This window comes from Lemur catta, chromosome 13 (genome assembly GCF_020740605.2).
Source record: "Lemur catta isolate mLemCat1 chromosome 13, mLemCat1.pri, whole genome shotgun sequence".
In the NCBI taxonomy this organism is placed as follows: Eukaryota; Metazoa; Chordata; class Mammalia; order Primates; family Lemuridae; genus Lemur; species Lemur catta.
Window position 1 is genome coordinate 61,919,828 of NC_059140.1, and position 27,949 is coordinate 61,947,776.

General features: G+C 43.5%; 1 long non-coding RNA gene across 1 annotated transcript; it reads right to left on the bottom strand.

The window, feature by feature from the left end:
- Positions 1 to 24,102: 24,102 nt before the first annotated feature.
- On the bottom strand, positions 24,103 to 27,837 carry LOC123649267. Its single transcript, XR_006738951.1, has 2 exons — positions 26,205 to 27,837; positions 24,103 to 24,345 (listed from the first exon to the last, which is right to left on the bottom strand). It is a non-coding gene; the product is annotated as an uncharacterized LOC123649267 (long non-coding RNA).
- Positions 27,838 to 27,949: the final 112 nt, after the last annotated feature.

A 27,949-nucleotide genomic window follows, 5' to 3' on the forward strand; every position in this document is an offset into this window, starting at 1 on the left:
GCCGCCCCGGCCCTGGGCCCTGCACATGGAAAGTAGCACTGACAGCTGCTAGAGCCTTCTCCTGTTCAAGCGTAGTTTTTGCAGATAGTGAACCCTTATTACTCACCAAGATTTCTTCAAAAATAAAACTCTTAATCACCTTCAGACAGCATCAGCAAGTGAAACCTTAACGACATCAAACACTCAGCTTTGGGATCACATTCTGTTAACCACCTGCACAAAGATTCATCAGAAAGCTCCACCAACGTTAGTCTCTAAGCTTAAATGGAAATGAAAACACCTCGGCAGGTTGATTTCTCAAGTTGTATTTACTGATGTTGCAAATGGATATCAAGTAATCAACTGGGAAAGGGTAGAAAAGAAAAACAAGATTATTTTAATGAACAGTTAAAAAAAAACACCACTTTTCAGTGGGCTCAATTGGTTGATTTCCACATAAAAAAAATGTGTCGATCAAGACTAGGGCATCACTTGCACTAGAAAAGAAGGCAGGAAGTAGAGCTGGGGTTGCACACTCTTCATCATACCTAATACTTATTTTAGCTGGGTGTTTGCCATCGTCAGTAGCTGAGATGGAATAACTTGCCCTGGTTTGGGGGAAGTGGTTGAGGTGCGGCTGGTAAACAGAAGAGGGTGTCTTCTACCACAGGGAAGTGCTAATAAAAGGAAAAAAGAAAACCAGAAGAGGGTGTCATTGTACTGGGCAGGAGGTTGGCACGGACAATCTCTAAGTTCCCTGTGGTTTGAAGGTTCTGTGATGCCGTCAGCCTCACCCAGTCCAAGACTGGCGAGGGCTTTGCTGTGTTGTTCTTCTCACCCGGAGGCTCTGCACATGGCAGAGGCCCAGCTACAACACACCCGCTGAGTTGTACACACCGACATCCCACTGTGGACAGGAGACAGGCACTAGACAGGTGTGTGTGTTCTGGGAAAAGACCATTCCCTGCGAGGCTTTGCAGCAGCCTCGCCTGGCCCTTGCTGTGGGCCCACCTGCTTCTACAGTCTCTCGCACACACCCAAAATGCTTGTCTTTGTCACCCAGTCCTTACTCAGCTTTGTCCTACTCAAGACTGTCAGTTGTGAGAAGTCTATTCAAGGTGACTGAAAGGTAGGAGGCACGGTCCTGGGGACTGGCCCTGCCTCTCTCAGCCCACACGGTCTTTGCTGTCCACCTGCCTCTGTGTATCTGCTCCACCCTCCTCTCTACACTTTGGCCTCCCTGGCTCCACGCAGCTCGAGTTCCCGTGTAACTTGCATGTACTGTGCTGTCTTGATATGGTGCCAGCTTTGGCCTCGATTCTGTGTGACTTTTCAGCTCAGCTCCCCACAGCTGACTGACTCTGATGGTGGGTCCCATCTCCAGATTTCTCGGAACAGTCTGCCTGCTGCCTGCCTTGGGTCAGTTGTCCACCCCTACTCTGATCAGCAAGGCCAGAGGGGGGAAGCAGGAGAGCACATGTGTGGCCACAGAGGCCCCTGCAGCAGGAGCTGCAGTTGTGAGGGCTGGGGCTTCCCAAGGAAGGGTTCGTGTCTAGCTGAGCCCTCCAGAAAGACCACAGCATCTGCCGACTGAGTCAGCAACTCAGGAACGCACATCTGAGAATGAGTCCTGAGGCTCCTTCACATTCCACTCTGGTAAGATTCTCTGCCGAGGTCTGAGTTCCACAATCAAGGGAGATAGTAAAACCACTGGGGAAAAGATTCACTAGGAAATTTCAAGATAGTGGTGACAGTTATGAGGAAAAGACCCTTCCAGTTCTAAAATCTGTGGGTTGTTTTTTTTTTGTTTTGTTTTGTTTTGAGACAGTGTCTCGCTCTGTTGCCCAGGCTAGAATGCTGTGTTATCATCATAGCTCACTACAGCCTCAAACTCCTGGGCCCAAGTGATCCTCCCACCGTAGCCTCCCAAGTAGCTGGGACTGCAGGTGCACCACCACATCCGGCTAATTTTATTTTATTTTTTGTAAAGACAGGGTCTCACTATTGCCCAGGCTGGTCTCATACTCCCGGCCTCAAGCGATCCTCCTGCCTCAGCCTCCCAAAGTGCTAGGATTATAGGCAATGAGGTACTGCACCCAGCCTAAAATTCATGCTTTATGTGTAAAGACAACAGAATATGCAAACTACAAAAGAAAAAAGTAGTCTGTGTTTAACTACTAGATGCCTAAGAAGAGGAAGAAAACTAAAGGGCAGTGAGAGCAACAGTAATCCGTCATTTTGCACACACTATTGGCAGCAATTTAAAAATACAATCCCCAGATCTGACAGGGTTGAGGTGATACTTGTACTCACACATTGCTAGTGTGCATTGATGAAACACTTCTAGCATTGTTAGGCGGATAGCGAGGGATTCCCAGTCTCCTAGGGATGAAAGTGGGTGCCGTGCCCCCATCTTGGTCCTGCCCCACCCTAATCTCCTGAGCGGCTGCCATACCTGGGGAGGAGGGAATGCCCTACGAATCTGCCAATCGTAACTTCGCGTACCAGCTGCAAAAGAATGCAGAGGACTCTCTAGCCCACGGGACAAGCCACATGGGTACCATAGAGTCCAGAAATTGAACTAGAACAACTTGCATGCATAGTTTAGGCTCAGGTCATGTAACTCCCAACTGTCCAATCAAAGTGACTCTGTCCGGGCACTATAAAACACGATGCAGACCACAGCCAACCCTCTTTTTTGCGCCCTTCCTTTTGCTCTCCCTTTGCTGCTACAGTGGGTCCAGTCATCTGTGGTGTATGTGTCTTGCCCTGTAAACCTATATCTTGCACTTGCTCTATAATCCCATCTTTCTCTCCTCAATAAACCTCATTTTCGTGCTTGTCTAACTTTGGATGGCATGTCTGGTCATTCTTTGGCCATGAGTGCGCAAAGAACCGACATTTCAGACTGAAACCTGACAGCATCTCAAAGAATTTAACAGCTATTTCTGTGTCCATTCTGCAGACAGAGAAACAAAGGCACAGGCCGGTAACACGTTGACACCACACAGCCTGTCAGTGGTGGAGCTGGGCCTGTGTGTACCCAGCCCCCAGGCCATGGCCTCTGCTGCAGCCCCAGGATCCTCTGTCCCACCTGCTCATCAGGATCGTGGGATGGGGACAGGGCTGAAATACATACAGACTGTAGGCGCTACCTGAGAGCAACTGAGACATGTCCCTTGGGAGAGGGCCTTGGCTCTGTATTTTTATAAAGCTCTACAGTTATTTCTGATCATTGGCCAGGTCTGAAAGCAATTGCACCCATCAAACATTTTCAGCCAGAAAACTAATAAAAAGGGCTGTTTGGCGGTTGTGTTTTCCGGGCCATGAAGAGCTTATTGGAAATATCAATACTGTCATGAAAAAGCACAGCGACATTTCACCTATACCGTTATCACACCCCACACCCTACTGTTAATGGAAAAAAACCCAGACTCTGTATAACAATTTTATTTTATAGAGGTTTATTCTAGGCTGCATGTGTGTGACTGGCCCAGAGCCCATGGCCTCAAGAAGTGCTGAGAAAATGTGCCTGCAGTAGCTGGGTTAGAGTTTGGTTTTATATATTCATGGAGACAGGAATTACACGGAAGACTCTAAGTCAGTACCTGGAGGGCATACATTGGTTTGGCCCAGAAAGGTGAGACATTTCCAAGGGGTGGGGAGCTTACAGGTTATAGGTGGGTTTAAAGTTTTTTTGTTTGTTTTTTTTGTAATTGGTTAAAGAAATGAAGATTTGTCTAAAGGCTTGGAATGTTTTAAAATAAGGATGTCTGTTAATCAGAGACAAGCCACCATACCGAAATTCAAGTGATCTGTGAAGGAAATTGATGGCCTTGCATGTATTTTGTCTTGTATAGCCTTAGGCCTGTTAATGATTTAGTGTCTCATGTTACAAAGAATGTCTCCAGGAAGGGAGGGAGACGTGACCAGGCGTGTTTTACCTCCCTTCTCATGGCCAGCAACTCAGCTTTAGGGTTTTTCTGGGGTCCCCTTGACCAAGAAGGGATCCATTCAGTCAGATGGGAGGCTTAAGGTTTTATTTTAGTTCACACTACCCTGAGCACTTGAGAATGAATCTACAATGATGGTGTGAACCTGACACTACCCTGAGCACTGGAGAATGAATCCGCAACAATGGTGTGAACCTGGGCGCTTTAGGAGGCCTCCTTGCACTCTCCTGAAAACCAAAAAATGACCAGGGGCTAGGCAGGGTGACAAGGGTATAGAGTGGCTTTGCTCAGTGCCTGCCACATAGAAGTTCGATAAATGTTTAGTGTTGAATCTGTTTTCAGAGCTACTGTCACTGAATGGTAAAGGTAACCTGCATTTCACACCTTTCATTTCCAGCCACTTTACAGGAAATGGCCAAAAAGCTATTAACAGGTGTGAAAAGCCAGGGACCAAGGAAATCTGATATTGGGTAGTAGCAATCCTCTTTATCAAACAGACCAAAGAGTAACTCCAGTTTGGAATAAAAGAAAAGTAAATATGGTAAATATTGATTGGCTCTCAGGTCCTTGCTAACTGGTTTACAGCCCTATGAGTTCAAGTGTCCCAAAGCCGGGTATCTTCTGTCCCCCACCTGCTGGCCATCAGAGCCAGCGAGCAAGTTCCTTCAACCCCTGCACAGCCCGCCCTAGATGCCCACCTCTTGACTGTCAGTTGTCCTGATTGGGTGCCTCCTTGGGGTGAATGTCCCAATAGGAAAATGTGGAAAGGAAGTATTTGTCACCACAGTGTGGATTATTTACCCTTCAAAATACCAGTCCAGTAAGTTGAGACTTTTTAGGGGGGAGGGGGGAGACAGAGTCTCACTCTGTTGCCCGGGCTAGAGTGCCGTGGCGTCAGCCTAGCTCACAGCAACCTCAAACTCCTGGGCTTAAGCGATCCTTCTGCCTCAGCCTCCCGAGTAGCTGGGACTACAGGCATGTGCCACCATGCCCAGCTAATTTTTTCTATATGTGTTTAGTTGTCCAGCTAATTTGTTTCTATTTTTTTAGTAGAGACGGGATCTCACTCTTGCTCAGTCTGCTCTTGAATTCCTGAGCTCAAACAATCTGCCCGCCTCGGTCTCCCAGAGTGCTAGGATTACAGGCGTGAGCCACCGTGCCCAGCCCAGCCCAGCCCAGTCAGTTGGGATTTTAAGTCCCCTAGTTCCTTCTCTTACCAGGTCTACTCCGATTTCTTTGCCCTTCAAGGCCTGACTTCCACTTGAGAAGGCGATAAGAGCAGTGGGAGAGGATGGAGCAAATGCCTCTCATGGTCTCTCCTGGGGAGACAGGCACTGCCAGCCACACTGTGAGCTCGTGTATGCTTTGGGGTGTCCATCAGCAAAAAAATATCAGTTGTATGATGCTCAGAGTTCTCCTTGCTGGGTTTGTACCTTAGCATTCATGACATACAAGGAGATATCTCTGAACTGGTGAGACTAGTAGGTCTGTTATCCTTTGTAGGATAACAAGAAGTCTGGGCATATTTTTGTTTTGGTGCAACAGTTGGTGTCTGCGGCTATTCTGGCTGCTTTAACAAAATACCATAGACTGGGTGGCTTACAAACAACAGAATTTTTTTTTTCCCACAGTTCTGGAGGGGTTCCTCTTCTGGGTTACAGACTGCCAGCTTCTCTTTGTGTCCTCACACGGTGGGAAGAGGGCAAGAGAACTGTCTGGTGTCTCTTTTATAAGGGTACCATGACCTAATCACCCGCCAAAACCCCACCTCCTAATACCCTCACCTCGGCGTGAGGATTTCAACATACAGATTTGGGAAGGGGACATAAATATTCACTCTGTAGGTGACTTCTCATACCTTGTACAAGCTTGATATGAGAACTTGTTCTGCATCTTTTTTTAAAATGATGAATAAAGCTTATTTTGAAAACAACTATTTGCTGCCTTCTGTGCTCAGCTGCAATGAGTGCACAACTCTGTTATTTTTCAAAGTAGAGGCTACACCTACACAGGATCTACTTTTGGGCTTGGAGAGGGTGGTTAATGCCACAGCTCATGAAGACTGACTTGCCAAATTAATTTAAATTGGGTCGAAGAGTAATTCTAGCATGTGACTGAAATCACTCAGACTGACCTCAAGCGTGGTCGGTGAAAAATAAATAGCCTTAATACAAGTGGCCAAGTCATCCCAAGAGCTGTCTTTCTAAGCATCTTTTTTGGGGATCCAACAAGGGGGATTTAGAAGCTGTCAGACCTGCAGGAGCTTCATCTAGTTTTTCTGGCACCTGACACTGTCCTCCTACTTGGCTTCAGGGAGACTTGCTCGGGGTGGAGAAGCAGCTCCTTACTCTAGAGTTGGGAGGGAGGGAGGGAAAGACGGATGCACTTGGCTGAGAATCAGTGGTTACCATAGAGCTTTTGACTGTTTCTATGAAGAGAGGTCTGGAGTCTCACATAATAGCTGTTTAGTTCATGCTCCAATGTCCAGAATTTGAAAGAAAAGGACCTAAAGAAATCAGACTGGAAACAATTTGATAATTATTGTAAACATAACTCCTAATCATGCCACTTCAGTTTATCATGTATAAACAATGTGAACGATACCTATTCTCAGAAAAAAATTGAGGTCACTTAAAACTTCCTGTACGAGCCAGGCGTGGTGGCACGCGCCTGTAGTACCAGCTACTACAGGAAGGCTGAGGTGGGAGGATTGCTTGAGTTCAGGAGTTTGAGACTAGCCTGAACAACATGGCAAGACTTCATCTCTCCAAATTTTTTTTAAAAATATTAGCCAGGTGTGGTGGCACACGGCTGTAGTCCTAGCTACTCAGGAGGCTGAGGCGAGAGGATTGCTTTGAGCCCAGGAGTTCGAGGCTGTGGTGAGCGCCTGCCCCACCGTTGGAGGGAAACTGAGGCGCTCCAGAGGGGAGATGAGTCCTTCCCAGCTGCGTGCCCATCAGTCTGAACTGAAGGGATCAAGCCAGCAGCAACTGGGCAGCAGACAGGGCAGGCCCAGGGCTCTGCAGACCGTGGGCAGCCTAGGGCAGAGGGGCCAAGCTGGGCACCAGTGAGCAGCCACTGGCAATGATCCCCCAGCAAGCGAGGGCCAGGGCCTGGACAGAACCCCTTGCCATCTCCTGTCTCTCTTCCTGGCCCCTGTGTCTTTTTCTAGCTCCTCAAAGCTTTCTCCTCCAGTGTCTGTGCCCAACTTCTCCCCTGCCCCAGTACCCCACCCCCAGCTTCTCTATTTGTTTAATACAAACAGACTCAAAGCATATATATTCTTCTGTAAGTTGCCTTTGTCACTTACTATATGGTTGACATCTTTCTGTATCAGTTCATACAGCCCAGACTCATCCTTTCTAACAGCCATCATAAGATTTATCATATGAATGTACCATAATTTATTTAAATGTTCCCTATTAATATACATTTAGGGTGTTTCCAGGCTTGGGTTTTGTTCTGTTCTGCTTCGCTTTGTAAACAGTGCTGCAGTGAACATCTTTGTCCATAGACCGCCGTGCTCTTGTGTTGCTGCAGCCATTTTAGGGGGCACTGTCCTTGAGGAAGGGGCCAGCACCTCTAAGCACCAGGCAGTCGCAGTCATGGTGTGTCCAGACCTGAGTTCTACCCTGATTCTACTCAAGCCTCAGGAGCTACAGTGTAAGGAATTTGCAAATCTGCTGTGAAAATTTGTGAGGAGCCAGGTCTCTATCAGCACTAGAGATCACTAGCTTATGCATTTTCACCTCCAACATCCATGCCGTAAACTTTCTCTGCCTTTAAAGAAATCCTCCTGATACTAAACAGGTTTATTTCCATCTATTCAAGGCCATATTTTTACTTTTTAAATAAATTTTCTTCTCTCTCAGAGTTTAAATGTGCTCAGAGTTGCCCTGTTCCTGGCTGCCTGTTTATATTTTTTTCTTTGCTTCAGAATCTTGCTCTAGAACGAACTCCTGCATGAAGGAATCACCTTCTCCTTATTTCAACTCACTCAACTATGAACGCTTCACTCCTTAAAAGAAAAAAATTATACCTGGATAAAGGTACAAATATTGACATCAGAGCACCATGTGTGTGGCTCAAAGACCAACTAGCACAGAGGCTTATGAAGAAAAGTACAGTTCTGCCGGGCACGGTGGCCCACACCTGCAGTCCCAGCGCTTTGGGAGGCTGAGGCGGGAGGATTACCTGAGGCCAGGAATTCCAGACCAGCCTGAGTTACATAGTGAGGCCCCATCTCTACAAAAAAAAAATTAAAAAGAAAAAAAGGAGAGAAAAGTGCGGTTTCCACACCATCACTACTTCCTCCCTCCCAAACTCTTTTTACTAGACCCTGGCTATCTTCTACAATATTTTGTTTTCCTGGAGTTTAAAATTGCGTTTTTTTCTTTATGATACCTTCAAGTTTTATCAAGTTCTCAATAACGCTAATAATGCCATACAGTCCTTCTTTCCCCCTGGAACCCTCAGTCATCTTGCTCCAAAATGGATTACATACATCTGTTGTCCTGACAGTTCTCTTACGACTTTCTTATTATATTTTTTGTTTGTTTTCTCCCTTGTTTTTGAAAACTGCATCCTCAAATATCATCCTAAGAAAGAATATATGGTAGCCAGGTGCAGTGGCACTCACCTGAGGGGGGAAGATGGCTTGAGTCCAGGCGTTCGAGCTTTGGCAACATAGTGAGAACTTGCCTCTAAATAAATGAATGAATGAATGAATGTAAAAAAAGAAAAAAGTATATATGGGAAGTAAGTGTTCTAAGTCTGAAATGTCTTTATTCTCCCACATGTTTCACTGATAATTTGGCTGGAGATAGAATTCCAGGTTGAAATAATTGTCCTCGGAAATGCTAAGGCATTGAGCCACTTTGATTTAGCACCCAGTATTGCTGGGGAGGTCTGCGTCTCCTTCCTGGTAGGTGAGCCGTTGAGAGGCAGTGTGTGTAATGGTTAAGAGAACTGATTGCCTGGCTCTATTTCTGTCTGCGGCTCTGTGACCTCAGTTTCCTTGTCTGTGAAGTAGGAATGATAATAATACCTACTCATAGGGCTGTTGGAAGGATTAAATGATTTAATAGAGGAATGGTGCCTGGAAGAATTCCTGGTACATAGGATTGTTCCTAGGACTGATTAATTTTTCTTTGAGGGGCTTTTTATTTTTCTCTATCTTTAGTGTTATCACTAAATGTGACGTCTCTGATGTGTCATAGTAATTTAGGTCTTTCTACATTTACTTGACTTGACACTCAATATCACTTTCAGTTTGAAGACATACCCTCATCTCAGGGAAATTATTTCTTATGTTTCTCTGATAATTTTCTCTCCTCCATTTTCTCTCTTTTCTCTTTTTTGAACTACCATTAGTCAGAGGTTGGTTCCTAAACTGATTCTTTAAATGTCTAATCTTTTCTTTCAATTTCTTCCTTTGCCTTTTTTTAAAAAATTTCTTCTGAAAGACTTCCTTATCTTTACCGTCTAGTCCTTCAATTAAGAATATTTTTAATTAAAATTTTTCATTTCTAAGAGCTCATGTTCTTTGATTTTTCTCATTTCCTAGCATTCTGCTTGGTGGATTTCTCGGGGACACCAATTAGAGGAATTGTGCTTTTCTGTCCTCTGAGTTATATCTGTTTTCTGTTTGTTTATCCTGGTCTTTCTTTCATGCTAAAGGCTTTGTTGGTGATTCTTGCCTATTTGTTCACATTTTTTAAACCAGGAAATTGGATGTTTGATTAGGACTTCTGTGTGTGGGCAGGATTTGTCACCAACAGACTTTGCTTTAGGGTGAGCAGGTGGGAACCTGGCCACCATTCTGGGGATCCTGAAATGCCAGCATGTGGGGGACCTAAATTTGGGACATCACACATTCTTAGTGCTCTGATTTTTCCCAGAGAGTTTCTTCAATTTTTTAAAAAGAAAAGGTCTGTGTAATGTCATGTTATATTTTTTATTGTTTGGCCTGAAGATAAAACTCCTGACTGTAAACCACCTTTGCATGTCAATGTTGTGCCTCCTCCCTCTTATGATAATAGCTACCACAAATTGACCACCTAGTAGGGCCAGGAACATAGTAGGGATTAGATCATCTCACTTATATCAACTACCCAGGAAGGTAAATATTATTATCTCTATATTCCACAGGGGTAAATCGAGTCTTAGAAAGGTGAAATAAAATGTCTAGGCTCACATAACCAATGAGAATTGAAGGGAGAATCTAAACTCAAATCTCTTCAACTCCAAAAGCCACATGCTCTTAACAACTATGACAAACTATGTCCTGGATGGTCCTGTATGCTGGGGACAGAGGTGGATGGTTTTGGTGGAACTTGGTGTACCACCTCCAGCCTCCACGGGAGGATTTCTGTTACTAGTCATATATAGAAATTAAAGGGTTTTAGAGTTAAGAGGGTAACTTTGCTCTTAGCCACTGTTTGGCCTTGTTTGCCTTGTTCTTTATTCTCAAAAGAAACAACCAAATTCCCTGGATGTTCGTTAAGCTTGACTTTGACACAGAGGGAAGCTCCTGCCTTGGCATTACCTTTTCGGGCCCTTTCCCACTGGAGGGCGCTGCCGAGGGCACTGCATTCAGGTAAGTCTCTGAAGCCAAGGGCCGCTCTCTTGGGATTGTTGCAGCACCGATACTGTGCTGGAATCAGTGACAAAGCTATCTGATGCCTGGGTGCCGCCTCTGCTGTTGACAGAAATGGAGGCTCTCTGCTGAGGGATTGTCAGAGCCCTTCTCTTAACTTATTAATGTCACCCAAGGTCACTCCGTAGGTTAGAACTGTGAGTTCTCAGCCATTCTCTAATTCTGAGGTTGCATAAAATCTTTCTGCCTCAGAGCTCTCATTTTTGAAAAGAGAATAAATAAAAGAATCATTCCAGCTACGTTCCAGAGACGGCCGGTGTCAGGTCACACAAGAAGAGGCTTGGGATTGTTAATTTTAAAGCAAAGTGATCCAGTAACTCCCTGAATGGCTTTGATTGATTTTTATTGTTTAATATAACTTGCCATCTTCTAGAAAGTCTGCATATAGAAAGAAATGAGGAAAACATTCCCAACCACAGGGTGAACAACCTCTTCTCTTTAACACATCAGTTTTACAGTTGTGAGATATTTTATATATATATTTAATAATGCATATATATTATTAAAGGTAGGACATCCTCCTCCCCTCAACACAAACCTCTTCAGAAATTATTTTCTGATCCTCAGAATAGGGAGGACTTTGTACTCACAGGAAAATAAACATTTGATATACCCTTAAAAAGTGGTTCACATATACATTCTTAAAATGGGAAGAATAACATTAAACGAGGTAAATGTACATTTGAAAAGAGGTTTAAATATGCATTTGAAAAACAAGGTGAGTGGTTCCCAGCCTCCAGTAGGGTTTCCTGTGCTGCCCAGCACCTGGTATCCACACCCTCGGTACTCAGTCGCCTCCCACATTGAATAGGGCTGACCACGTAAACATTAGGACATTAAGGAAACGATGGGGTGTAACTTCTAAAGCTAGATCTGAAAACATACTGTGGCTTCCACCTTGCTTTCTATTAGATCTCCCACTCTGGGGGAAGCTAGCTGCCATATTGTGGGGAACACTCAAGCGAGCCTGTGATGAGGTTCAGGGGGCACGGAATTGAGGCCTCCTACCCACAGCCATGTGAGTGAACATCTTGGCAGTGGCTCCCCCAGCCCAATCAGACATTCGGATGACTGCAGACCCAGCCAGCATTCTCACAGCAACCTCATGAAAGAGACTCCAAGCTCAAACCATCTAGCTAAGTTGCTCTTGAATTCTTGCCCTACAGAAACATTGAGATAAGAATTGGGTTTTTTGTTTTTGTTTTTGTTTTTTGTTTTTAAGACAGGGTCTCACTCTGTTGCCCAGGCTGGAGGGCAGTGATGAAGTCATAGCTCACTGCAACTTTGAATTCCTGGCATCCAGTGATCCTCCCACCTCCACCTCCTGAGTAGCTGGGACTACAGGTGTGAGCCACCACGCCTGGCAGGAATAAATGTTTATTATTGTTTTATTTATTTATTTATTTATTTATTTATTTATTTATTTTTTTGAGACAGTCTCGCTCTGTTGCCCGGGCTAGAGTGCCGTGGCGTCAGCCTAGCTCACAGCAACCTCAAACTCCTGGGCTCAAGCGATCCTCCTGCCTCAGCCTCCCGAGTAGCTGGGACTACAGGCATGTGCCACCATGCCTGGCTAATTTTTTCTATATATATTTTTAGCTGTCCAGATAATTTCTTTCTATTTTTTTTTAGTAGAGACGGGGTCTCACTCTTGCTCAGGCTGATCTTGAACTCCTGACCTGGAGCGATCCTCCTGCCTTGGCCTCCCAGAGTGCTAGGATTACAGGCATGAGCCACCACGCCCAACCTATTATTGTTTTAAAACACTAAATTTGGAGGTTACTTATAGTGAAGTAATAGATAATTAATACAAGTCACAGTAAACAAGATGAAAGAGATTTAGATATATATTTGAAAATAATAGGGATTTCTAATATTCAGAATTTGTTTGTTTTTTTGAGACAGAGTCTTGCTCTGTTGCCCTGGCTGGAGTGCAGTGGTGTGATCATAGCTCACAGCAACCTCAAACTCCTGGGCTCAAGGGATCCTCTTCCCTCAGCCTCCTGAGTAGCTGGGCCTACAGGCGGGTGCCAAGACATCCAGCTAATTTTTCTGTTTTTAGTAGAGATGGCTGGTCTCCAGCTCCTGAGCTCCAGCAATCCTCCCACCTCAGCCTCCCAGAGTGCTTGGATTACAGTCTCCAGCCACCAGGCCTGGCCCAGAATTCTTAAGTTTTAGAACATACGACAAAGTTCTTTTGATTAGGTAGGGCTGATTTCACTCATTATTCTTCGTCTGTGGATTATACACATTTCCCCTCATTCATACTGATCTGTTTGTTAGGCTGTAATTATACTGTCCCAGGGATTGTCGTCATCCACCACCACTACAAGAATGCTGAGAGAGGTAGCAAACAGAGAGGGAGGCGAGAAGGAACTTCCTACTACACAGCAGCAAACCACAATTGAAAACAAGGTCAAGACTTTTGAATCTAACAGTGAGCATTAGCCCAACCATCTTCCAGTTCATACCAGTGGTCCTGAGGTTATCAGTCCTGTGTTTCCATGATACTTCCCAGCAACAGGACCTCCAGATGTTGAAATCATGCTGGGCTGAGTCCCAGTCTTTTGAACTACAACTTACCGTGGAGTTCTGTAGGAAGCAAACTTGGGTGCCCTCTGGTGGCCTTCTATTGAACTACACCACCCAAACATTACTACAGCCCTTTATTTTATTAATAAATCGGTTAGCCATGTATGAGTTAAACTAATGATGTTCCTTTTCTATACCTACACGGTAGATGCAGCAACTGGGAGGATAATTTCCAAAAAATAAACTTTACCTACATACTTTTTTTTTTAACCAGTTGCAGATATTTTCCATTCGTTACCACATTTATCTATACCTTAGCAGGGTGTAACTAATAGGTTATGGTTGCAAGGTTTGTTAAGTTTTTCTTGAGAGCTAGAATACCAAAGTTTGACTCAACTCCTGTTTTCATATTTGCTGGTTTTAGAAGCCCCTAGGACAAGATTTCAGGTAGTAACTATCAGTTGTTTACCCTCCCCACTTAGCATGCCCAGCATTTCAGCATCTTCCCTGCCTTTTGCCTTTCTTCTGGATAGGAGGGCAAAGTCGTCACAAGAAGATACAGAAGGGTGATTGCCATCAGGGTGCGGTGGCTCACACCTGTAATCCTAGCACTTTGGGAGGCTGAGGTGGTAGAATTGCTTGAAGCCAGGAGTTCAAGACCAGTCTAGGCAAAATAGTGAGACACTGTCTGAAAAAATAAATTTTAAAAAAGAGTACAGCTAGTCCAATGGTAGTAGGTTATGAGAACTTACTAACATTAGTGTCACTAAAGTTGGTATAAACCCCCCACTGCTAACTTTGACTGGCTTTAAAAAAAATAAAAATAAAAACGGGTGATTGCAGATATATATGAAGAATAAAGACGATTCTGTGGTGATGCACATGTGCTTTGCACAATGAGTCCTTAACTACCTGCTGAAATAATAAATTCATAACAAACCCATGCTAACCACAGTGCCCACATTAGAATGCCTACGCAATAAATTAACAACAGACTCAGACTGGACTTAATGTACCATTTCCATTCCCAAGGGCATGTTTGGTATCTTTCTGCAAAGACAAATTGGGAAGCAAGACTGCCTCTCCCTCCCCTTAGCCATCAAGCATTTCGATAACGAAAGGCGGCGGCATCCGTTTACTTTGCACTGCCTGCCTTTCCTTGTAAGTTTTCACCTTACCAGTCTCTATTAACACTTTGATTTACGTTGCTAAGCAACGTGCCAAGTTTGGGCACTTCCCCAGACTACACCTGTACCAATGTCTGCCTAATTCTCCCGGCTCTGAAGGAAACCTGGCTGCACCGAAAAGCTGCTCTTTATGGTTGTTTTCTCCTGGTTTTTGTTTGCTTGTTTGTTTTGTGTTTTTTCTCTTTTTCCTTTGCCTGAACCGCTCCCAGTATAGACATAGTGCCGCTTTAATACCTCGCAGAGCCACCGCCCCCTCCGGGCGACACCTCCCGCCCTGCGCGCGGGGACAGCGAGGGCCGGGCCCAGGGCTCGCGCTGCGGGACCGCAAATCGTCTTCAGCTCGTTTTCGTTTTCCCAGGCCCCAGCGAGCGGCCGTCCGGCTTCTGACAGCTGCGACTGCGGTGGCCCCCATTCCGTCACCAGGAAATGCTCCTTGTCAGAATGCCCGGAAAGCAGGGAGGGGGAGGAGGATATGGACAAAGCTGATGAGTTGCTTTTTTTTCTTTTTTTTTTTTTTTTTAATTTGGATGCATTCGAGTACATTCTGTTAGGAAGTTAGAAAATGCAGTGGAGGAAAGACTAGGAAAATGGAGGCGCCTTCCAGCCGCAAGTCTCGAACCCGGAGGCCGCGGTGCGGGCGAGCCGAGCCGGCAGCCCTGGCGGTGCGGGCGGCGGGCAGGCGAGGGAGCGGGCGGCGCAGGGCGGGTCCTGGCGGCGAGCGCGGACGCCCGCGGGGGAGACAAAGGCCGGGGTCTCTGGCCACAGCACTTGGAGGGGCACCCGGCCCTCAGACAGAAAACTGCAGATGTGCCTCTGAACAGTGATTCTTGGAGTTCTCTCCAGGGGATCCACACGCTGATCCAAGCCTCAAGTCACCCCCAAAAGCCTGTGTGTGTTCATTGTATGTTTCCCAGGAGATGTGACCCTACACCAACAACAAACAAACAAAACAAAACAAGCGATCCTCCTGAGTAGCTGGGATTACAGCACACCAACCCTGCCCAAATCCTGGGAGAATTGTCATAGTGGGTGTTGCGAGAATTTGTCAGTGATTCCTATGCCAGCATGGCTAGTACTAACTTAATCATACATGCAAATGACTGCGAACCATGTAAATAGATCCTACTAAACACAAACTGAATGCACCGCAACTCAGCTTCCCTTTAGTTGGATTCCAAAAATGCCTGTAGCAACTTCAGTGCCACTGGATCAGAGAGGAGAGTGACAGAGAGGAAATCAAAGTAGAAAGGCATAGCAAGTCTTGACTGATTACAGATACAGTATCTTACTTTTGCAAATTTTACAAAAACATTTGGGCTTTGGAAGGAGCCCATGCAAGAGAAGATTCCTAGCTTTTCTGGAAAAATCAGAAGACCTGGCAACGTTGGGCCCTCACCCGGCTCGGGACCGCAGTCCCCGGAGCTGGGTGGGGAGCATGTGCTCTCCTGGGCGCCAGTCTCTCCCCTGCCTGCCTCCCTGAGCTGCACGGCCTGTTGGCACCCGGGGCAACTGGAGTTTGCAGCCCTGCAGCCCGTCAAACCTGAGTGTGGGATGCTTAACTCTGGCCAAAGGCCAGGCTTTAGCGGTGGCTTTAAATGAAGGTTGTCCAGCCGTGACTGAGAGTAAAGTAGACGGAATAGAGTAACCCAAATAGTTAAGCTGCCAAAAACGTTCGTCTTAATTTGAGCTGGAGAAAACCCAGAATACGCCATTAAAATTTAACACAAGGTGCAGGGTATATAGAAAGAGCGGTTGAATCAAAGCTCTCAGGTGTGCACCAAGGGTGGGGTGAGTGCGGCCAGGTGGAGGATGGATGAGGGGCATTCCAGGAGGTGAAATGGCACCAGCAGAAGGGGACAGGTGGGCAAATTGAAGGGTGTGTTGGAGTCTGCCTGGGGCTCTCGGTGGGCAGGGGGGCGGTGGTGAAGCTGGAGGGGGTGGGCTGTGGAAGGCAGGCATTTCACTTAAGCCATTGGGAACCATCACAGACCAAAATGTTAACGGTTAATCATTTGTTAATATATTAACCTGCTGGGGGTGCTAACATTTTTAGAAAGGCCCTTTGGAGCCCAGAAGACTTGGCCCAGAGGCAGTCTTTTTTATTGTTTTTAATTTTTATTTTTCTAATTATGGAAAATTTCAGTAATATAATGAACCCCTGTGTCTCCATTCTCCTGCTGCAGTGATTATCGACTCAGAGCCAATCTAATTTCATCTGTCTCACCATTCACTTCTCCTTTCTATATTGTTTTAAAACAAATCTCAAGACATAATCGTCTCTAAAAGATTCAGACTCTAAAAAATTAATACCCATCAATGTCATAATTTCTTTTACATTCATTTTAATCAGGACCCAAATAAGGTCCATACGTTGTGATTGGTTGATCTTTTAAGTCTCTTAGTCTATCATTTGCTTCTATTTTAATTTGTTTGTTAAAAACAAAAAAAAAAGCAGCTTGTTTGTTTTTTAGAATTCCCTGGAGTCAGGACTTCGGCTATGGCATCACTGTCATGTAGTTGCTCTGTCCCTATTGTTACTGTAATTTGATATTTGGATGCCAATTAGTCTTAGCATTGATCTTTTTCACAAGGCCATTTCATAGGTAGTGGTGTGTTCTTCCAACAGGAAGTACGTAATGAATACCTAGTTGTCTCTCTTTTTGTGATATTGCCAATTGTTGATACTCAGTACCTAGATAGGAATGGATATGTAATGATGGAATTTTAGGCATGCAAACAGGTCAACGGGGGCGCTATTTTGGGGTACAGAGAACCGGGATATCTTGGCACCCTTTTAGTAACAGCTCACATCACATAAGACAAGTTCATAGTCTTTTTTCATATACACTTGGCCCAACAGAGCTATTGTAACCATCTTTAGCTTTCGTCTCTGCAAGTAAATACCCATTTCCTTTTCTCAAACATCCTATATGCTGACCCTTTCCAAACTTGAGAAATTAAGGTGGGTAAGAAGAACAGTGGGAAACAGAGTTGGAAAAGAGGGTTTGGAGTTATACATACACCTATCATACAGCACACCCATGCTACTCCTAGGTATTTACCCAAGAGAAATGAAATATATGTCCATTCAAAGATTTAATACACAAATGTTCATAGCAATTTTATTCACAAAAGCTAGAAACATCAACAGGATTCAACTGGAATACTACACTGCAATGTAAAGGAAAAAATTGTCTGGGTACTGTGGCTCACACCTGTAATCCCAACACTTTGGGAAACTGAGGCAGAAGGACCACTTGAGACCAGTTCGAGGCCAGCCTGAGCAACATAGTGAGACCCCATCTCTAATAAAAAAAAAAATTAGCCAGTCATGATGGTGCACTCCTATAGTCCTAGCTACTAGAAAGGCTAAGGCAGGAGGATCACTTGAGCCCAGGAGTTCAAGGTTACAGTGAGCTATGATCGTGCTGCTGCACTGCATCCCAGGCAACAGAGTGAGATCCTGTCTCTAAAAAATTTTTAAAAATTTAAAAATAAATAAATAGATGTAGTTTATTGCATATAAATTATACTCGATAATGTGGATTTTTGAAAAGTTTATTTGGGGCACATTGTGGAAGTTTTTGAAAGTCAAGCCAAAGTTTTGCAAATTTTTGAATAGGGGCAGGTGGCAAAATGATTGGATTGCAAGGTTCAGAATTCAAACTAGGTAAAGTTCAGGCCAGTACTGATTAAAGCATACTTAATTCTATACATGGCCCACTCTGGGGCAGAGATTCAGAATAAACATTTAGAAACTTTTAGGGCAAGTTGACAGAATAATTTTGTTTATTGAATCTAAAAATGAAATCTAATCTAATAATTAAAACAAAGTTTGGAACTGTATTTTGTATGTTTTTTTTCCTAACTTACATTTTTAGTATTAATAATTCATGTTTATTGCATTTTATCAAAGTTACCAGTTCAGAACAGACTGGAAATGTAAAGAAAACCAGTTCTTTACCACAGGTAGTTTAGAAAGCACTGTACTGGAGTCAGAATAATGCAAGGCAAGATTTTTCTCTTATAGTTTAGGTTAGATTATTGGGAAAGAGAGAGAGTGTGCATGCATGCTAATTAAAAGTTGGCTGTTAAGAAACTTGTAGTTTGCCCAAGGAGTGGAAATGTGGAAGGAGAGTCAGCAGCTAGGGTAAGTGCATTTAAAATGGCAATTTCATGACATCACTATTGATTTCGGACTCCCGCAGCGCCCCCAGAACCTGGTGCTATATTCAGATTAAAGTCTAGGTTGCTATTAAATAAATGAATAACAAAATAATGGGGGTAGAATTAAAGCTTTCTTTTTTTTTATGCTAACCTGCTGCTACAACCTGGTAGGATAGCACTTTCAGATTTTTTAAGGAGTTATTTATACACAAGGGAAATGTTTTAAAGAAATCTAAGTAAGAAAAGGAAAGTCTAATATTACAGGACACTGCAGAGAAATGTCACTGTGTAATAACTCCCATATGGGGTGGGTAACAGGATTCGGGCTTTGTGCCTAACAATGCATCATGTTGTTCTATAATAACACACAGCCTCCTTCTGTGCCTTGCTGCCTTGCACAACAATACATGAGGTGTATGTGCAGGGCAGAATGCACCGGTGCCTATGGTAACAGTGCAGAAAGCACCAAGGAATAGGAATGTAGACATATTCTCAAGGCAAAAATGCAATCAGTAAGAAAATTGTCTTTTTAATGTGGGGAACAGATTACCTTCTCCAGGACTGGTAATTTTATGATTCAAGTCTCCCAGTTTGCCTAGGTCCAGGCTCACGACTCTATGGATGCATGCAAAGAAGCTCTTTTGAGATTCTGACCCATGTTATGTGCTATAAATTATGTAAGAGTGTGTTTCAATCTACAAAACATGGTCTAAATATGAGGAAGGTATTCTGATTTTCCTTTCCAGAAGCTTCCATGTGTACTTTTTTTGCAACACTCCCCAGTATAACCTGCAGACCCTCACACATAGCCACACACTAACAAGGTGATGTCTTCCTGTTCAATTCATGAAATAGAAGCAGAGAGGTATTGACATGTGCTGCATCATCCGTTAGCCTTCTGATGCCTTGTACATAGACTGGCTTGATGGTGGCACTGATACCTGTATGATGCCACATAGACTGGCTTCCATGCTGGCACTGATACTTGTATGATGCCAGATATGCTGAATTTTACCCATGAGAAGTTGATCGGGGAGACCTGACATCTGACTAACACTAAATCCAGAAAGTGAGAACTGTAAAGATGGAAGGAAAATACCAGAAAAAAAATTTTTTTTCAAGAATATTTCCAAGAAACGAAAAACATGTTTCCAAACTGAAATGACTGACCAAGTTTCTATCACAGGAAATTTAAAAGACACATACCAAGGCACAACATTATGAAATTTTAGGACATCAGAAACAAAGAGAAGATCCTAAAAGCTTCCAGAGAGGGCAAAAAGCAAGTCATATGCAAAGAATTGACAATTAGAATAACATCAGACTTCTCAACAGCAACACTGGAAGCTGGAAGACAATGGAGCAAGGCGCTCAAAAATCTGACAGATGAGTGTTCCTAATCTAGAATTCCATATTTGGCCACTAATCAATAATTGTAAGGAGACAATAAGGATATGTTATACAAGAAAAATCTTAAAAAAAAAATGGTAACCTCTCAATAAGCCATTAGAGAGATGCTTCACTAAGATGGAAAGAGAGAATATGGGATTAAGGTGAGCGGTGAAGGGGCCTCCCAGGGCGAGGGGGAGAGAAGTCTCCGGATGAGCGCAGGGCAGCAGGTGTGGACGCCAGTGCAGACTGGAGCAGGATGGCAGAGGGCTCCATGATGGAGCCCCCAGAGAAAATAAAAAGCAGATCTAACAGATTCCTGAAGCACTTCAAGATTTGAGAGGAAATGGACATTTCTTGCCTCAGGCTCAGGGGATCATTCAGTGATGAGTACATAGAAAACCAGGAAGTAGAAAAAATGAGAGCTATTAACTCTAGCAAAAATTAAAAACTAGTTCAAAGTTAAAAATTGTACTACATGGCTCAAACGGAAAAGTTACACAGTAATATCATAATTATTAATTTAAATTCTGAGATAACTATATTGGGAGCTGGGGACGGAGAAGTGACAGGGGAGAGAAGAAATGGGGGTTGGAGCAGCAAGAAAGCTCAATCCTCATAGAGAAAGTCCAAAGACAATACTAAACGCTGAAGCTCTGTAATTGAAACGTCAAGAAATAATAGTTGAAACTTATTTAGAAACAAGGAGTAAAAGAAGAGGAAATAGTAAATGAGCAGAAAGTGGTAACTCCAGAGAGTAGAAAAAGCCTGGGAGGAATGGGGTGGGGCAAGGGACTGCTGTTTTTTGCTACAATCATGAAATCTGACTATTTAAGCTACGTTATGAATTTTTTTAAAAGAAGTATATGTAGCACCTTGTCTCTCATCATTCTTTTAATCCTATGACAAACATGTATTGAGTGAGCACTGTATTAGTAAAGGTTGAGCAGAGAAACAGAACCAATATATGAAGAGATTTAGTATGAAGAATTGGCTCACATAGTCATGGAAGACAAGAAGTGCCATGATCTGTTACCTGGAAGCTGGAGACCCAGAAAAGCTGGTGGTGGAATTCAGTCCGAGTCCAAAGGCCTGAGAACCCAGGGTCTGGGTGCAAATCCCAGACCAAGTGCAGAAGACCAATGTCTCGGCTCAAGCAGGCAGGCAGGAAGCAATAGGGGTGCTTTCCTCTTTCCTCTACCTTTTTGTTCTACTGATTCAAACGCCGACCTCATCTGGAAACACTCTCACAGACACATCCAGAAATAGCATTGAATCTGGGCACCCTATGGTGCAGTCAAGTTGACACATAAAATTAACCATCACAAACACCTACTACTAAGTGCCAGGAACTGTTCTAAACACTGAGGACATAGCAGTGAGCAAATCAAAACAGAGCCAACCCAGCTCTTTTTGAGTGTGCATGGGGTTGAGGTAGAGATAGATGATAAGTAAAATACATAGCATGTTAGATATAATAAGTGTCATAGAGAAAAATAAAGCAAATAAGAAGAGGGCACACCATGGTGCAAGTGTACATTTAGATGTGGTATCAATAGCCTCTTGCTATAGATAGATGATATCTGAGCAGAGACTTATAGGTGGTCAGAGAGTGAGCCACGTGGCTATCTAGGAAGAGCATTTGAGCAGAGGAACACCAATGCAAAGGCTGCGAAGTGGAAGCATGCCTGGTTAGGGTTGCCAGGTAAAATACAGGATGCCCAATTAACTTTAAATTTCTGATAAATGGCTGGGCGTGGTGGCTCATGCCTGTAATCCCAGCACTTTGGGAGGCTGAGGCAGGATTGCTTGAGCCCTTCTGCCTCAGCCTCCCAAGTATCTGGGACTACAGGCATGTGCCACCATGCCCGGCTAATTTTTTCTATATATATTTTTAGTTGTCAAGCTAATTTCTTTCTATTTTTAGTAGAGACAGGGTCTCGCTGTTGCTCAGGCTGGTCTCAAACTCCTGACCTCGAGTGATCCTCCTGCCTTGGCCTCCCAGAGTGCTAGGATTACAGGCGTGAGCCACCTCGCCTAGCCTTCAAACATATTCTTGATATATTTCTTCAGGGCTACACATATTAAAACAGGCGTCCTGTATTTTGCACTGATTCACAGTAGAGGCCAGTATTCTAAGAATTGCTCATAGTAAAGGCACTCTTATGACAGCCTCTACTTACTGAAACAACCACAAGGTAAATATTGGTATCTGTTTTCTAGATGAAGATATTGAGGCTTAGAGAGGTTAAGATGCAGCAGTTCTCACAGCTAGTAAATGGTGGGGCTTTTATTAGGACTCAGATTTCTAATATCACCACTGCACAGTACTCATTCCACATGCCTTCTCCCAGAAATTGAAATAATGACTTTTTTATTATAAGTCTGCCAGATTAATACAAAGGGTACCATCTTTCATTTGTTTTAGCAGATCTAAAATGGAATTTCAAAAAAACAAAAAGGAATTAGGAAGGAAAATATCTACAGCACAAATGAGATGCTGAAACATCTGGTATGCAAAGTGAGGAAAAGGTGTCACAGTGTAAGTTCCTGTGTGTGAGTCCAAAATCCAGCTGTACCAGTGTATGTGTGGGGCAGGCTCAGTTTCAGCAACAATCAGGAAGAAAGACAGGAACTTTATCTGGCAGAAATTCAATGAGTCACGTGGGTGATATTATTACTCCAAAAAAGCAAATGTAAGTGAGGGCTGCATTAAAATATCGTTGCATTAATATAGTACGTGGAAAATGAGGCCAAGCGACACCTGGAGAGCTGCAGGGCATTCAGGGCACCTTGGTCAAGAGGGATGAAGTCAAGGGTCCTGAGCATTGGGTAGGAGCTTTAGTTGACTTGTAAGACTCCTTTCCACTCTGCTGTATGTAATTTTGCTTTAGCAAGAGGACAGTAACTACAAGCCAGCCATGTTGGCTGTTTTCCATTCAGTTATCTAATGAGCTCATTTCCTTTCCAATGGTTCCAGTTTACAATAGCAGTTCCTTAACCCCCAGTAGGCAGCCAAAATCCCAGAGGGGCTTTTTTTCCTTTTTCTTTTTTGTTGACAGTGTCAAAAAACAGAAGGGCTTTTAAAATGTTGGATATTCTGATTCACTAGGTGTGGTGTGGGGCTTGGCACTTTTAAAAATGGAGTTAATTCAAAAATTGTAAAAGTTTCTTCTATAATATTTATCTTAAAAAAATTGTGGAAAGTACACAGTGAAAAGTCTCCCTTCTAGACTGTCTCTAGTTTCTTTTTTTTTTTAGAATGAGCCTGTGATGTTTCTAGTTTCCTTCTCTCTGTACCCTTCTAGAGACAGTCAATGCATAGGTTAGCAAATCAGTTCTTTTTTGTTTAAACATACTACTCTGCACCTTGCTTTTTCGCAGAAAAATATACCTTCATGAATATATTTTTCATCATTGCGTTGCAGTAAAGAGTTCTTCATTCTCATGATTCCACATTTCAACGTACAGATTATTTCAATCTATGTACTACTATAATTTATTCAAACAGCCCTCTGTTGATAAACACTTATCTCCAATCTTTTGCTATCACAAACAATACTTTAAAGGATAAATTTCTGCACACATCAATTCATTTGCAGGGTTGATATCTGTAGAACAGATTCCCAGAAATGGAAGAGCTGTGTCAACAGTTATATGCATTGGTGACAAGTTGTATCTGGTAGTACTTGTTTCTCTGCAGCCTCTGCAACAGAGGGGTAGCAAAATGTTTTCTCTGCCAATTTAATAGGTGAGAAATGGTATCAAAGTGCAATGTTAACTTGTATCTCTTGTACTATAAGTAAGGCTGAGTTATCTTTTCATATATTTAACAACCATTTTAGTTCCTTTTCTGTGAACTCTGGTTATACCCCTTGCCCATTTTTCTATAGGTTGCTGGTCTTTTTCTTATTGATTTGTAGTGTCAAGAGACAATTATCTATGAATCTCTCAAGTTCCTGCATGGCCAGGGCCTTCTGAGCAAAGGACATATTTGAATAACAAACAGCCTTGGAAGCTCGTGTATCCCTCCAAAGAGATTTGGAGATGTAAGAGAGGTCTCAAGGTAAAGAACCTAGAGTTATCTTCCTCCTTCCCACCAGAGACTTGTTTACATTCCAGAGTAATGCTCCTGCGTGGGCAGATGCGCTAGTAGTGTTACCAAACCCACAAGGGGGTGGGTGGCTTGAGTCCGATTGCTTGCTGCACAGAAAGCTAATTACTGAGACAAGGAGGATTGCCAGGGAAGGAAGGTAATTTATTACAGATGACATTACCAAGGAGACAGGAGAAATGCATTAAATCCGTCTCCCCAACCAATGGAGGGCAGGGATTTTTATAAGGAGTTCATGAAGGTGGCTATGTGTGTCGGGGCAGGTTGTGTTGAAAGCAACATGTGCAGGAGGTCTAATTCAGAAGTCACAGGTTGGTGATGGATGGTGAATCTTGGCATTGTTATCCTGCAAAGAGTCTGCTGTTTCTAGGAGACAACTCAAAAGGTAAAAGGGTTAGTTAAACAGAAAGATTGTAATGTTCTGGTCATTGACTGCTACAGGCCTGGGAACGCAAAGCATGAGAAAGCTACAGGGAAAGCATATATTGTGGGAGGGTGTCATTTTGTGTTTGTTCGCGGAGCAGATTACAGCAGCTGTACAACAGCTCAAAGTCTCCTGATTTGGGGTTTTCTCTCCTGTGATACTCCCACTGCATGTGCAGTAGCATCTAGTCCTCACGAGGTCACCCTTGGGGGACTGGGTGTGGGGAACCAATGCAAGATGTTGCTCTGACTGGTGTTTTTGCTGTAATCAACCATCTATATGTTAGACCTAGAGGTCTTGTGTCTTCCATTAGAACATGCATGTGAAATTGTGATAAGCTAACTTGTTAGCTTGCAAATAGGGTAAAATCTCAGACTCTTTAGTTTCTGATTTGACCTGTAGAAACTCCTCTATAATGCAGATTGCAAAAAATTCCACCTGTATTTTTAAAAATCATACCAGGTAACTCTGAAGTATGGTCGGAGAGGAGACAAGGATGCCACATCCTTCAAGATTCAGCAAAATGCTACATCTCCCACTGTGTAGTCTCACCTTTGACATACCTTTGGAGTTCAAGGTAGGATAAAAAAAATCTGCCATGCAGTAGCCAATGCAAAGAGCATTACAATTGACTTTAGACACTAAGGAGAGCTGACCATTTACAGACATTAAGTGCTTTGAAAAATAATCATTTTACAGTTAAGGAGGAAGAGAAGAAGCATTTTGCATTACTCCGAGATTTGGGACCTTAACCTTTAACTCCATTAGTGACTACCAGGACTAATGGCTTGTGTGGAGAGCACTTCAGATAGAAGATACTGCTGTTCTTCAGACCAAAACATTCCTGTCTACCTGATTATCCACTTTATCCAAATTTAGTGACTGTATTTGGAAAAAAACAGGAGCAATCCAGGGAGAAATGTGGCCCAAAGGATTTCAGGGACCAGTGAATACTCATTATTTCGTCAGCAAATACTTACTGAATGCCTGCTATGCTATATGTTGGCATAAGAAGGAAGACTGGCAAACCCTATGCTTCCTTTCAGGAATAATAATGACAAAAAGACAAGGAATTCAGTGATTTCAGTGAAGGAGAAGAGGGCTCTCCTCATTCCTGTGTGAGGGTGGGTAGGATGGCTGGAGGAATCTGTAAACTCTTCCAAGACAAGAGGAAGTGAAACAGTCTTGAAGGATGGTAGAAATGAACAAGAAGGGCTTTTCAGGAGAGCAAAGAGCTCGCAAAGGTTCAAGACCATGGCATCTGCGTTTCACCTGGCAGTGAGGGTGGATGAGAGGGAGGGGCAGGTAAGGCTGAACAAGAGGCAAGTGCCCAGTTATGAAGGGCTTTGTATAGAATTCTATTATGGCTGTGCACGGTGGGTGGCTCACGCCTGTGATCCTAGCACTCTGAGAGGCCGGGGCGGGTGGATCTCTTGAGCTCAGCAGTTTAAGACCAGCCTGAGCAAGAGTGAGAGCCAGTCTCTACTAAAAATAGAAAAAATTAGCTGGGTGTGGTATAGCACATCTGTAGTCCCAGCTACTCGGGAGGCTGAGGCAGGAGGATCACTTGAGCCCAGGAGTTTGAGGTTGCTGTGAGCTAGGCTGATGCCATGGCACTCTAGCCCGGGCAAGAGTGAGACTCTGCCTCAAAAAAAAAAAAAAAAAAAAAAAAAAAAAAAATCAAAAAAACCCCAAAATATTCAGCAAAATTATTAGACTATTGATAGGGGAAACTAACCAGTAGCTGGAAGTTTTGCACAACTCACACACACCATTTACATAGATAGGGGTTAGTAAATACCTTAGAAAAATAAGCCTCCGTGTTGTACTTGGGATGCTAACGATGGTGTTCAGGACATGCTACTCCAAAATATGGTACCTTGGCATTTGAGAAAACAGCAGAAGCAGGAATTTTATTTTTCCTCACTCTTCTCCCCTGAAGCAGGTCATAAGACTCTCATTGGAGGGGCACCTCCATGTACCCAGAGGAAAGAAATATCCTCATCTTTGAGGACACAGGGACACAGAGAAGAACATTAACACGTTAACAAACAGACCTTGCTAAGTTTATCTAGTTTACCATTAGATCATACCCCCTCTGTCCAATCAAACTTCTGCATGTCTGTTCTTCATCGAACATAAGCATAAAAATGCATCTCTTTGGGTCTTCATTTCCTTATGAAGGCCCCTGTGTCACATAAAACTTATATTAAACAAAGTTTTTTGTACGCTTTTCTTTTGTTGTCTTTTGTTATAGGGATCTAAAACAAAATGGGTAAGGAAAACAATCTTTCCTCCCCTACACTAAAACCTCTGCTGTTCTCACTCACACCCAGTCCTCCTCCCCTCTTGTCTATGGAGCAGAGCAAGACAGGTTGCACATTACTTAACCAAATTCTAGCTCAGTCACTTTTACTTTTAATAGATGGCAGCAGTTGGTATTATTGTCATGCTATGGCAGTCACCAAGGGTTCTGACACCCAGCCTGTGTTCCAGCTGACAAAATCTGTCCCTGTGGACACCCCTCAAGCTAATATGATGGCAGGATGGGGTGCCAGGAACATCATAGGAAGATTATAGTGCCTCCATGGGATTTGAGTTTACTTAACTTCCAATTCTATACTCGCCATCTGTTGATACACATTATTGCACCTCAGTAACGTAGTCAAAAGAAGTATTTGTTTTTTTTTTAAATTGCATGTGTGGTAATTTTCCCCTTTAACTCCCCAGTTTTTTCCCCCAGGTTGAATATTAGCTTGGGTATTTGATGTACGTGACAAATTGGTAGTTCTTAAGAAAAACTCCCAAATTAATGTACTCAAGGAAAAGGAAATTGCATGTATAGTTCTGTTTTGAATAGACACCCAGAAAATACCAACTTTCTCTGTGATTTGCCAAATTTCTACCAACTGCTCAGGGAATGATAGAATAATTTTATAGCCCTACGCTTTAGATGCCTCCATGTGCAAGCTGCATTTTTTTAAGAGATGGGGTCTTGCTCTGTTGTCCAGTCTGGAGTGCAGTGGCACATTCATAGCTCACTGCAACCTCCAATTTGTGGGCTCAAGGCAGATCCTCCTACTTCAGCCTCGCAAAGTGCAGGGGTTACAGGCTTGGGCCACCTCGCCCGGCCCCACAAGCTGCATTTGATAATAAACTAAGACTTATCTGCTGTCTTTACCTATAAGGAAAATCTCCAAGTACATGACTAGACTTCTAGTATCTACATGAATGTTAGAAACTCAGACTGAATGATGTCTAGTAACTCTACTGTGCTATTATTAAAAATAGTAGGCCAAGAACAGTGGCTCTCACTTGTAATCCCAGCACTACGGGAGGCTGCAGCTGGAGGGTCGCTTGTGTCCAGGAGTTCAGGACCAGTCTGGGCAAAAAAGCAAAACCTCATCTCTACAAAGAACAAAAATATTAGCCGGGACTATGCACCAGTAGTCTCAACTGTTTGGGAGGCTGAGGTGGGAGGATCACTTGAGCCCAGGAGTTTGAGGCCGCAGTGAGCTGTGATCACACCACTGTACTCCAGCCTGG